Source organism: Arachis hypogaea, chromosome 16 (assembly GCF_003086295.3).
Source record: "Arachis hypogaea cultivar Tifrunner chromosome 16, arahy.Tifrunner.gnm2.J5K5, whole genome shotgun sequence".
Classification (NCBI taxonomy): Eukaryota; Viridiplantae; Streptophyta; class Magnoliopsida; order Fabales; family Fabaceae; genus Arachis; species Arachis hypogaea.
Window position 1 is genome coordinate 53,726,675 of NC_092051.1, and position 10,985 is coordinate 53,737,659.

General features: G+C 38.1%; 2 non-coding genes across 2 annotated transcripts; both read right to left on the reverse strand.

Moving 5' to 3' along the window:
* Positions 1-4,892: 4,892 nt before the first annotated feature.
* Positions 4,893-4,999, reverse strand: LOC112761672 (small nucleolar RNA R71). The gene has a single exon (XR_003182056.1). It is a non-coding gene; the product is annotated as a small nucleolar RNA R71 (small nucleolar RNA).
* A 5,560-nt stretch (positions 5,000-10,559) lies between these two features.
* Positions 10,560-10,667, reverse strand: LOC112760652 (small nucleolar RNA R71). The gene has a single exon (XR_003181083.1). It is a non-coding gene; the product is annotated as a small nucleolar RNA R71 (small nucleolar RNA).
* Between the last annotated feature and the right edge of the window lie 318 nt (positions 10,668-10,985).

Here is a 10,985-nt window from a genome sequence, read left to right on the forward strand (position 1 = left end):
TTGATGATTATTTGATGTGTATTTGATGGCTGAAAAGTTTCTCTTTGGTTTGGTAAAAATCGGGTTCAAATCGATTTCCGAAAAGATTGAAAAACTAGCTGAAAATCAAGCAGAAATCTGATGAACTTTTGAAAAAAAAAATGTTTTTGTTTTTTGGAAAAACATGAAAACGTGTATTCAAGGAGTTTTGGGGTCAAAATGCAATTATTAAAAAGTTTGGGGTTGAAAATTAATTAATCAAAAGTTGAGGGGCTAAAGTGCAAATATTAAAAGTTATAGGGGTCAAAGTGCAATTTCCAAGAAGTCCGGGAGTCAAAATGCAATTTTTGAAAGTTAAATAAAATATTATTATTTTAATAATAAAATATTAATATATTATTTTATTAATAATATTATTTTAATAATATTATTATTTTATTAATAATAATAAAATATTGATAAAAAGATAGTTTTCCCTGAAAGCCTCAAGAAGGCAGATTTGAGTCCAGAATTCTCTAATTTCCTTTACTAAACACCTAAGAAGAGGTATAAGAGAAGATATAGAGGTATATGAGGTAAAGAAACAAGATTTTGAAACCTGTGTTTAAGTTAAAAAGAAAAGGAGTTAAAAGTGATATAGCTGTGTACCTGACCTTACAGAGTAAATAGAAAATTGTAAAATGAGCTTTCTGTGATGTTGTAATGCTTGATTTATGATGATTGCTAAATGATGGAAAGTATGGTTATATGTGAATTATGAGCCTTCGGGCAATGCTTGTGAATGTTGTGCGGGGACGCCCGTATTGTGATGTTGCTTCCCAGACAGGCTGCGGTAGAGTAGTACCAGCCCTGCAAGCTGAATGCTTGGTAGAGGCCTGACTTTCATACCTGCGGTATATTGAGACCTGAGCAAATACCAGCCCTGCAAGTCGAGAGCACTTGGTAGAGGGTATGCGGTACTTAATCTGGGATTAAGTTCTGGGAAGGACTTATCTGACTTGGAGGGTCGGATTGCGTCGGGTGCGGGTCGAAACCGACAAATGAGCTCATTACCTGCAGTAGGGACAGACATGCATCATACTTGTTTGTGCATTATTTATTGCTTATCTTCTTGTGTTCTTGTTCTATTCCTTGTTTGTTTGAGCATAACTGTGTGATTGCATATTAATGTGTGAATGTGCATTTACTTCCTATTTTCTCTCTTGTTCATGTGTTAGTTTATGTTGCTGTTATGTACATATTACTCTATATTTATTTATACTTCTATGACCACGGACATTATAAACGAACTTAACTGTAAACCCCGACCTTACTAAGAACTCCCCAGTTCTTACCCCTTACACCTCTACAGATGGACACGGGAGTCCTATTCTACGAGATTGATCCACCGTACATCCACGAGGACCCGGTGCGTGGCGAGTATTACATCTACTGTGCGGTACCTCGTATCCGTAATTATGTAGTTCGTGGTAGATCTTTCCAGTACCCTATTAGGACAGCATACTTTAATCCTGATGCACCCTATGACTTTCCTTTATCTTGGTTACACCCCGGCGGACCTGGGATACCTCATCCTGAGGAGCAGATGCCACCTCCACCTGACTATCCTCCTCCACCTGAACCTCCTCTACCTGATGAGCCTATACCTGCCCAGCATATCCATGAGGCACCTCCTGCACCCTTTGTCCTTGATGAGTGGGGTGTTCCTGTGTTACCACCCGAGCTTGATCCTTTACCTGATGATGCCAGGGCATCTTGGCCAGTTTCACTAACCTTTTCTTTACTGTTTTTAGGTTAGTTTCATGCATTTCTTTAGGAAATAAGCTAGTTTTGGGTAGATATTCACTTACTCCTTGATTCAAGAATACATTGTGCATTTTACATTATTTCATGAGGATTTTGCATAAGTTTAGTGACAAATTGTATGTTGCATTGCCCATGACTTGGACTAGAACTTTGATGCGCTCTATTGCTTGATTTCAGGACCAAAGGAAGCAAGGAATGGGAGGTAACTTGCAAAGTTAATGAGAAAAGTGATTGCCAATAACGCTCTTAAAGCCATCATTGACCACGTTAAGAGTCACGTTAACTAAGTTAACGTGAACTCTAACGTGGAGAAGGGAAGTTGAGCCAACGTTAGTGACACTTAACATTGTCACTAACGTTGGCAAATGCTCATAAGTGGCCACGTTAGAGTCCACGTTAACTTAGTTAACGTGGCCTCTAACGTTAGAAAGGGGGAGAAATGCCAACGTTAGTGACATTCAACATTGTCACTAACGTTGGCTTAAGGAGAAACATAACACGTTAACTCCCATGTTAACTTGGTTAACGTGGGAGCTAACGTAAGAAGCAAGCATGGTCAACAACGTTAGTGACACCCAACATTGTCACTAACGTTGGAAGCAACCACACAACCCCCCAAGGAGCCACGTTAACTTCCACGTTAACTAAGTTAACGTGGAAGCTAACGTTGATGAGTGAAAGAATGGCCAACGTTAGTGACACTCAACATTGTCACTAACGTTGGGGATGGCTAAGCATGGCCATGTTAGAAGCCACGTTAACCTAGTTAATGTGGACTCTAACGTGAGGCATAGGGGCACCTTGGAACGTTAGTGACAATGTTGAGTGTCACTAACGTTCTCGAAGGATGGCAAGCCCACGTTAAAGAGCCACATTAACTAAGTTAACGTGGGCTCTAACGTGGGAACAAAAGGGGCTTTTCAAAGTTATTGGAAATGTTAAGTCTCAATAACGTGTGCGAAGGACTTAGAGGCAACGTTAGTGGCAACGTTTATGCCACTAACGTTGAAGTTAACGTGGCTTTTACTTAGTAACGTTAGTGAGAAAGTTGATTGTCACTAACGTTCTCAAACTTATATTTTCACTAAACGTTAACACCCCTAACGTCCTGAGCTAAAGTTTCTGCCCACTTCACATTTTCTCTCTGCAGGTAAAGCCAAGCCCAAATGAAGAAGAGAACTGCTCCAAACTCAAGATCCAAAGGCCCAAGACTTGAAGAGCCAACTAGAAGCTGAGAGAAGTAGTATATATAGGAGTAGCTTTGAATTGTTGAGGAGTTCTGGAAGTTAGAAAAAGGGAACTACTCTCTGTATTTTACCTTCTCTGCTATTTCTAGTTTTTTGATGTATTCTCCATCTCTGTTTTCATTTTCGAGAGCTATGAACAACTAAACCCCTTTCATTGGGTTAGGGAGCTCTGTTGTAATTTGATGGAGCAATACTAATTTTCATTATTCTTCTTCTATCTTTTCTCTTGATTTTACTTGAAAGCTTTCGATCTTTATCCAATTGAGTAGTTATCTTAGAAAAGAAGCTATTCAAACTTGGATCTCTTCTGAACCTTGAAAGAGGAATGAAGAGATCAAGCTAGAAATGCTTTCTCATGCTGGACCAAATTGGGTTTGGATGGGTATGTGACTATAACCCTCTCAATACTTGATTTGGGAAATGCATGTGGTATAATCAGTGACCATACTTTATCTCTTCTCATGAGCAATTGACCAAGGAATTGGCTATTGATCAAGATTTGAGAGATTGAATTGCAAGAAATTGTAATTCAATCAATTAAGATTGCCAAGGAGATCAATGAGTGCATTGATTGAGGAAGAGATGAAAATGAACTTGATCCGGAAAATTGCAACATCTCCTAAGCCTAATGAACTCTCCATTTCTGATCTTACCCATTCTCTTTAATTTCTGCCATTTACTTTTATGAGCAAATCCCCCATTCCCATTTACAATTCTACAATTTATTTTCAGTCATTTACTTCTAGTCCTTTAATTCTAGCATTTACTTTTCTGTTATTTACATTCCCGCCATTTTATTTTCTGCAACTCTCAACCCAAATTCTGGATTCACTCAACTAGAACATTCTTCTAATTAAAGTTGCTTGATCAATCAATCCCTGTGGGATTCGACCTCACACTATTGTGAGTTTTTACTTGACGACAAATTCGGTACACTTGCCGAAGGGAGATTTGTTGCGAGACAAGTTTTCCGTGCATCAAGTTTATGGCGCCGTTGCCGGGGATTGATTGTGCATCAACAATGATTAAATTGGAAGATCGCTAGATTGAGCATTTTTATTCTGTGAATTTTGTTTTCTGTTTGAGTGATTTACTTTCTGTTTTAGTTAAACTTCTTCCCTTCCCCCTTTATTTTTTTTGTTTTTCTTTGTTATTTTCAATTCTGTTTGCTAACCCACTAACTGTTTGATATATTGCATCACCCACAACTAACAGTAATTCTAACACAAATACTTTCTGCACCTATCTTTTCTTGCTTACACTTGATGGTTGTATGATAGGGAGAAGAAGCGGGGGTTCAACTTCCTTCGATTCTAAACCTGAGAGGACCTTCCTTAGATCAAGGAGGGAGGCAAGAGGAAAGAAAGTGGTTGGTGCTGAGGAAAAAGAGGAATTCTTTGAAACAAACATGGAAGACAACATGGAAAACCATCATGAAGAAGAGGATCACAACCATGGGGAAGGAGGTAGAGCAAATCATGCTAGGGAGGATAGAAGAGTTTTGGGCTCTTACATCAATCCAAACCCAGGCAATTGTGGAAGTAGCATCCAAAAGCCAACAATTCATGCCAACAACTTTGAACTTAAACCACAGCTCATCACCCTTGTTTAGAACAACTGTTCGTTTGGAGGAGATGTTCAAGAAGACCCCAATCAACATTTAACCACCTTCCTGAGAATATGTGACATAGTGAATCTAATGGTGTTCATCATGATGCCTATAGACTGCTCTTATTTCCATTCTCACTTAGGGACAAAGCAGCCAAGTGGCTGGAATCTTTCCCAAGGGAAAGCTTGACAACTTGGGAAGACGTGGTGAACAAATTCTTAGCAAGATTTTACCCTCCTCAACGAATCAATAGGCTGAGAGCTGAGGTCCAAACTTTCAGGCAACAAGATGGTGAGACTCTATATGAAGCATGGGAGAGGTTTAAAGACCTAACAAGGAGGTGCCCACCAGATATGTTCAACGAATGGGTGCAGCTGCACATTTTCTATGAAGGGCTCTCTTATGAGTCAAAGAAGGCCGTAGACCATTCATCCGGAGGATCTTTGAACAAGAAGAAGACTATTGAGGAAGCCATATATGTTATTGAAATAGTAGCAGAGAATGACTACTTCTATGCTTCCGAAAGAGGGAACAGAAGAGGAGTAATGGAGCTAAACAATATAGATGCTCTGTTGGCCCAAAACAAGCTCATTACTCAGCAGCTGGTTGACCTCACCAAGAAGATGGAGATGAACCAAGTAGCAGCAATCTCCACTTCATCAACAACCCAAGAAGGAGTGAATGAAAAAGCAGATGGTAGTCAGGAGCAAGCCAACTACATTGGGAATTCACCAAGGAAAAACTATGATCCATACTCCAAGACCTACAACCCTGGATGGAGAAACCACCCAAACTTTGGGTGGGGAAGTGAGCAAGATCAAAACCAAGACCAGAGACGTTACAACCCCCACAACAATACTTCTCCACACGCCTATCAAAACCAAAACAGAACATCTGCTCCGAATCACCCATCAATTGATGACAAGCTCTCTAAGATCGAAACCTTAATTGAAGGAGTATGCAAAGACATTCGAAACAGTAAAGCATTCAGAGAGGAAGTGCAGTCAAACATGCAGAATCAAAATGCTGCCATCAAGAAACTGGAGACACAAATTAGCTATCTATTTAAGCAGCTTCCTAAGCACAACCTTTGCTATGATGCCAATTCAAGCAAAAGGGAGGAGTGTCAAGCTATCACACTTAGGAGTGGGAAGAAACTGAAGGAACTGTCCCAAAAACCACAAGAAGAAGGCTCAAAGGAAAAGGGAGAAGAGCAAGATGGAGTTCAACCTTCCACGCCAAGTCCGTAGAAAGAAAAAGGGATGCCACAACTGAACATCTCAAGAGCTCTATATCCCCAGCTATTGAAGAAAAAGGAAGATGACAACCAGTTCTTGAGATTTTTGGAAATCTTCAAGAAACTACAAATCAACATACCCTTTGCTGAAGCCATAGAACAAATGCCACTCTATGCCAAGTTTTTGAAGGAGCTAATGACTAAGCAGAGAAGCTGGAAGAACAATGAGACTGTGATACTAACCGAAGAGTGTAGTGCTATCATTCAGCATAAACTACCCCAGAAACTAAAGGATCCTGGGAGTTTTCAGATCCCTTGTATTATAGGAGAAATCACAGTAGAGAAGGCTCTTTGTGACTTAGGGGCCAGCATTAATTTGATGTCAGTAGCTATGATGAGAAAGATGAAAATTGAGGAGGCTAAACCAACAAAAATGGCCCTACAACTGTGATGAGCGGATAATTTATACGCTTTTTGACATTGTTTTTAGTATGTTTTTAGTAGGATCTAGTTACTTTTAGGGATGTTTTCATTAGTTTTTATGTTAAATTCACATTTCTGGACTTTACTATGAGTTTGTGTGTTTTTCTGTAATTTCAGGTATTTTCTGGCTGAAATTGAGGGACTTGAGCAAAAATCAGATTCAGAGGTTGAAGAAGGACTGCTGATGCTGTTGGATTCTGACCTCCCTGCACTCAAAGTGGATTTTCTGGAGCTACAGAACTCGAAATGGCGCGCTTCCAATTGCGTTGGAAAGTAGACATCCAGGGCTTCCCAGAAATATATAATAGTTCATACTTTGGCCAAGAATTGACGACGTAAACTGGAGTTCAACGCCAGCCTTCTGCCCAAATCTGGCGTCCAGCGCCAGAAAAGGATCCAAAACCAGAGTTGAACGCCCAAACTGGCACAGAAACTGGCGTTCAACTCCACAAATGGCCTCTGCACGTGCAACACTTAGGCTCAGCCCAAACACACACCAAGTGGGCCCCGAAAGTGGATTTATGCATCAATTACTTACTCATATAAACCCTAGTAGCTAGTTTATTATAAATAGGACCTTTTACTATTGTATTAGGCATCTTTTGATCATCTTAGGATCTTAGGATCATCTTTGAACGCATTGTTCTTAGATCAAGGGGGCTGGCCATCTTGGCCATGCCTGGACCTTTCACTTATGTATTTTCAACGGTAGAGTTTCTGCACTCCATAGATTAAGGTGTGGAGCTCTGCTGTTCCTCAAAGATTAATGCAAAGTACTTCTGTTTTCTATTCAATTCATCTTATTTCACTTCTAAGATATCCATTCGCACCAAAGAACGTGATGAAGGTGATGATTATGTGTGACGCTCATCATCCTTCTCCCTTATGAACGCGTGCCTGACAAACACTTCTGTTCTACATGAAATAAGCTAGAATGAGTATCTCTTAGATCTCCTAACCAGAATCTTCGTGGCGTAAGCTAGAATGATGGCGGCATTCAAGAGAATCCGGAAAGTCTAAACCTTGTCTGTGGTATTCCGAGTAGGATTCAATGATTGAATGACTGTGACGAGCTCCTAACTCGCGATTGCAGGGCATTAGTGACAGACGCAAAAGGATAGTAAATCCTATTCCAGCATGATCGAGAACCGACAGATGAATAGCCGTGCCGTGACAGGGTGCGTGAGCATATTATTCACTGAGAGGATAAGATGAAGCCATTGGCAAGGGTGATGCCTCCAGACGATTAGCCGTGCCGTGACAGGGCATTGGATCATTTTCCCGTGAGATGACCAAAAGTAACCGTTGACAGTGGTGATGTATCACATAAAGCCAGCCATGGAAAGGAGTAAGACTGATTGGATGAAGATAGCAGGAAAGCAGAGGTTCAGAGGAACGAAAAGCATCTCCATTCGCTTATCTGAAATTTCTACCAATGATTTACATAAGTATCTCTATCCCTATTCTATTATTTATTATTCGAAAACATCTTCATTACTTTATATCTGCCTGACTGAGATTTACAAGGTGACCATAGCTTGCTTCATACCAACAATCTCCGTGGGATTCGACCCTTACTCACGTAAGGTATTACTTGGACGACCCAGTGCACTTGCTGGTTAGTTGTATCGAAGTTGTGACAATTATGTATTGAGATCAGCGCACCAAGTTGCTCACGTTGCCAGGGATTGTTTGAGCCTGGACATCACAATTTCATGCACCAAGTTTTTGGCGCCGTTGCCGGGGATTGTTTGAGTTTGGACAACTGACGGTTCATCTTGTTGCTCAGATTAGGTAATTTTCTTTTTATTTTATTTTCAAAAATTTTTCAAAAATATTTCTAAAATTTTCTCATCTGTTTTCGAAAAAAAAAATTATAAAAATGTTTTCAAAAATTTTATTCAAGATTTTTAAGAATGAATTCTAGTGTTTCATGAAGCATGTGAAGCCTGGCTGGCTGTAAAGCCATGTCTAAATTCTTTTGGACTGAGGCTTCCAAACCATCAGAGGTAAGTTACATACTTGATAAATGATGAGCAGCAATTTGTTATCAAGATCAATATACTCTGATGTTAAAATGCTGAAGCTTGGCTGGCCATTGGCCATGTCTAGTGTTTTGGACTGGAGCTTTCTTTGAAAGCTTGGCTGGCTAGTGAGCCATGTCTAATTCCTAGACTGAAGCTTTAGACTAAGAATGCAAGATTCCTGGAATTCATATTAAAAATTTTGGAATCCTTATTTTCCTTTTTTTCAATTAATTCTTCGAAAAAAAATCCAAAAAAATTAGAAAATCATAAAAATAAAAAATATTTCATGTTTCTTGTTTGAGTCTTGAGTCATATCATAAGTTTGGTGTCAATTGCATATGCATCTTGCATTTTTCGAAAATTTCATGCATTCATAGTGTTCTTCATGATCTTCAAGATGTTCTTGGTAAGTCTTCTTGTTTGATCTTGATGATTTTTTGTTTTGTGTCTTTTCATGTTTATCATATGCATTCTTGAATTCTTAGTGCGTAAGCATTAAAGAATTCTAAGTTTGGTGTCTTGCATGTTTTCTTTGCATTAAAGGTTTTTCAAAATTGTGTCTATGATGTTCATCTTGGCATTCAAAGTGTTCTTGGTGTTCATCTTGACGTTCATAGCATTCTTGCATGCATCACATGTTTTGATCTAAAAATTTCATGCATTGCATCTTTTTAGTGTTTTTCTCTTGCATCATAAAAATTCAAAAATCAAAAAGATATCTTTTCCTTTTTCTCTCATCAAATTCGAAAATTGAGTTGACTTTTTCAAAAATTTTTAAAAATCAAATTGTTTCTCATAAGTCAAATCAAATTTTCAATTTGAAAATCTTATCTTTTTCAAAATCTTTTTCAAAAATCAAATCTTTTTCAAAATTTTTTGGTTATTTTCGAAAATTTCAAAAAAAAAAAGTATTTTTCAAAAATCTTTTTCTTATTTTTATATCAAATTTTCGAAAATAACATAATCAATTAATGTTTTGATTCAAAAAATTTGAAGTTTGTTACTTGCTTGTTAAGAAAGATTCAAACTTTAAATTCTATAATCATATCTTGTGATTTCTTGTGAATCAAGTCATTAATTGAGATTTTAAAAATCAAATCTTTTTCAAAATTAGTTTCTAAAATATCTTCTTATCTTATCTTTTTCAAAAATATCTTTTCAAAATATCTTTTCTAACTTCCTAACTTCTTATCTTTTCAAAATTTGTTTCAACTAACTAACTAACTTTTTGATTGTTTCTTAACTTTTTCAAAACTACCTAACTAACTCTCTCTCTCTAATTTTCGAAAATATCTTCCCTCTTTTTCAAAATTTCTTTTTTAATTAACTAATTGTTTTTATTTTTATTTTTGATTTCAAAAAAAATTTCGAAAAAAATACTAAACATTTTTCAAAAACCATTTTCAAAAATCACTAACTCCTTTTCAAAAATAATTTTTGAAAATTCCCTCCTTCTCTCTCATCTTATTCTATTTATTTATTCATCTACTAACATCTCTTCCTCACATCATCACCAAATTCGAACCCCCTCCTCTATCTGTGTTCGAATTTCTTCTTCTTTTCTTCTACTAACAATAAGGATCCTCTTTACTGTGACATAGAGGATTCCTCTTCTTTTCTTTTTCTCTCCTCTTTCTTATGAGCAGGGACAGAGAAAAAGGCATTCTTGTTGAAGCTGATCCAGAACCTGAAAGGACTCTGAAAAAAAATTAAGAGAAGCTAAATTACAATAATCCAGAGACAACTTGATTGAAAATTTCGAACAAGTAAAGGAGATGGCAGCCGAACCCAACAACAATGCAAGGAGAATGCTTGGTGACTTCACTGCACCTAATTCCAATTTACATGGAAGAAGCATCTCCATTCCTGCCATTGGAGCAAACAACTTTGAGCTGAAACCTCAGTTAGTTTCTCTGATGCAGCAGAACTGCAAGTTTCATGGACTTCCATCTGAAGATCCTTTTCAGTTCTTAACTGAATTCTTGCAGATATGTGATACTGTTAAGACTAATGGAGTAGATCCTGAAGTCTACAGGCTCATGCTTTTCCCTTTTGCTGTAAGAGACAGAGCTAGATTATGGTTGGATTCTCAACCCAAAGACAGCCTGAACTCTTGGGATAAGCTGGTCACGGCTTTCTTAGCCAAGTACTTTCCTCCTCAAAAGCTGAGCAAGCTTAGAGCTGATGTTCAAACCTTCAGACAGAAAGAAGGTGAATCCCTCTATGAAGCTTGGGAAAGATACAAATAGTTGACCAAAAAGTGTCCTTCTGACATGCTTTCAGAATGGACCATCCTGGATATATTCTATGATGGTTTATCTGAGCTATCAAAGATGTCACTGGACACTTCTGCAGGTGGATCCATTCACCTAAAGAAAACGCCTGCAGAAGCTCAAGAACTCATTGACATGGTTGCTAATAACCAGTTCATGTACACTTCTGAAAAAAATCCTGTGAATAATGGGACGCCTATGAAGAAGGGAGTTCTTGAAGTTGATACTCTGAATGCCATATTGGCTCAGAATAAAATATTGACTCAGCAAGTCAATATGATCTCTCAGAGTCTGCATGGAATGCAAGCTGCATCCAACAGTACT